This window comes from Bison bison, unplaced genomic scaffold (genome assembly GCF_000754665.1).
Source record: "Bison bison bison isolate TAMUID 2011002044 unplaced genomic scaffold, Bison_UMD1.0 scf7180017853534, whole genome shotgun sequence".
Taxonomy (NCBI): domain Eukaryota; kingdom Metazoa; phylum Chordata; class Mammalia; order Artiodactyla; family Bovidae; genus Bison; species Bison bison.
The window spans coordinates 3,359-6,043 of NW_011484107.1; positions in this window are offsets into that span (position 1 = coordinate 3,359).

The window sequence follows — 2,685 nt, forward strand, 5'->3', positions numbered from 1 at the left end:
GTGCTGGTTTTAGCACTAACAGCAGTAAAGACACAACCACATGGGTGAATCAGACATCCATAGGTGTGCTTTGCATAACCACTTACATCCACGGGCAAACTTCAGTGATCAAAGAGCATGCCGCAAAGTAAATACCCCATGCTCTGCCAACATAATTGGTTTGCAGATTTCGCAAGATGGCTTGGGGCTGTTAGTTTCCAAATAACTAAAACGTTATTTCAATACACAACGGCAAGTTACAGTTGGAGACGGAAATGGCAACCCGCTCCAGCATTCTTGCCTGGAGAATCCCAGGGACAGAAGAGCCTGGTAGGCTGCCATCTATGAGGTCGCACAGAGTCGGACAGCAGCAGCAGCAGCAGCTGCCAGGCATACTCCCCACACCTTCTTTATCCATTTGTCTGTTGATGGGCACTTGGGCTCGCATATTATAAATAATGCTACCATGAGCATTAGGGTGCATGTATCATTTCTAATGAGTCTTTGTCTTTCTTTTCTTCTAAATCCATACCCAGTGGTGGAGACCTGAGTTTCCTCCCTGGGTCAGGAAGATCCCCTGGAGGAGAGAATGGCAGCCCAGTCCAGTATTCTTGCTTGGAGAATCCCATGGACAGAGGAGCCTGGTGGGCTACAGTCCACGGGGTCTCAAAGAGTCGGACACGACTGAAATGACTTAGCACCCACGTAAACACTTCGTCCTTATGAAGACCTTTGCATTTTTTACTTGGTCAGCATTACTGGGTTCTGTCTTCAGTGGATTTACAGTTTCAGAGTACTGACACCAATGGTTTATTTTTATTGAAACTGAAGGCCATGGTTTGTAAAACATCCCATTTCCTTGGCCTGTATGTTTCGTCCTCCTGTCCGGGGTCATGGTACTTTTCTTCCTGTTGCTGCTGCTGCTGCTGTTGCTGCTAAGTGGCTTCAGTCATGTCCAACTCTGTGCGACCCCATAGATGGCAGCCTACCAGGCTCCCCCGTCCCTGGGATTCTCCAGGCAAGAATCATGTGTCTGGTGACTGTTGGTCTTTTAGGGGTGCGGCTTGATGAGAATGGGATTCGTTTTGCAAAGCAACAGCCTCCGGTTTGGTCCTGCAGGCTTTGCAGGTAAGAAGGAGTAAGTCACCACACAGAAAGGACGGAAGGTTTGAAGGATCAGTTGTAGTTCTGTTGGGTTTGGGACTTCGGGGAATTTCAGGTCATCTGAGTTCCACTCATTCAGTTCATTGAGTCTTTCAGCCCAAGACTGCAAATCTTACACCCTAGCTTCTGTGCCAAGGTAGATCTGAGCCAAGCAAAGCAAATGCTTAATACCACTGTCCACAGTCCTTGGAGCTGAGATCCATACTCTGTAATTCAGCGGCAAAGAAAAGCACAGCGGAGTCTGTATTTGTGTCTTCCCGTGAGAAATCACAGAAGCGGTGTAGAGTCCGCCTTCTGAATATTGCTTTCAGCCAGCTGAGTCTAAATCAAGTCCCAGAAATCCTATTCATGATTACATTCTCCGTGAACCAGATAATATAATGCATGATATGCACAGCTGCATTTTTGAAAAGAGCTTCAGGTGGAACTGACCCACCTCGTCTGCCAAGGATCGCATGGACTCATCCGTTATGCCAAATGGTGTGCTTACTTAGTTGCTCAGTTGTGTCTGACTCTCTGTGACCCCCGTGGACTGTAACCCACCAGGCTCCTCTGTCCATGGGGATTCTCCAGGAGAGAATACTGGAGTAGGTTGCCATGTCTCCCTTTGCAGGATCTTCCCAATCCAGGGATCGAACCCAGGTCTCCCGCATTGTATTATTTGATTATTATTATTGGATTATTTACCATCTGAGCCACTTAGGGAAGCCCCAGAATACTGGGGTGGGTAGCCTATCCGTTCTCCAGGGGATCTTCCCAATCCAGGAGTCGGACCGGGGTCTCCCGCATTGAGAGACAAGGTGTTGGGAATAGTGACTTTATTCAGAGAGCCAGCAGACCTAGAAGACGGTTGATGTGTCCCAAAGAACCGTCTCCCCCAAGTCAGAATTGAGATTCATTTTATCCTGAAAGGAGAGGGGATGGGCGTTGCTCTTCACACATCTTGATGCAGGAATCCTTTCTTCTTGCAGCCGACCTTGTGCATTACAGGTCAGGGTGTGCCTGTGGGCCTCCAACAAAACTGTTATTGCCTGTTCTGCAACTTTTTATCTCTGTATGGCTGCTTATTGCCTGTTCCGCAACTTTTTATCTCTGTATGACCCCGACAGTGTTATACTCTGAACGTTCAGAACCTTGACAATGGACTATTGTGTTTTTTTCAGGCTATTAAAACAACAACAACAAAAAAACCCTAAGCTCATGTCATCTGATCCCATTGCTTCATGGCAAATAGATGGGAAAAAAGCGCAAATGGTGGCAACATTCCTTCTCTTTCTTAATATTTGACCATTTTAATCGTGATGTATCAAAAATAAAATCTGTCAAGGAAAGAAATGGACAAAAGACAGTTCAGTTCAGTTCAGTTGCTCAGTCGTGTCTGACTCTTTGCGACCCCATGAATCACAGCACGCCAGGCCTCCCTGTCCATCACCAACTCCCGGAGTTCACTCAAACTCACGTCCATCGAGTCAGTGATGCAATCCAGCCATCTCATCCTCTGTCATCCCCTTCTCCTCCTGCCCCCAATGCCTCCCAGCATCA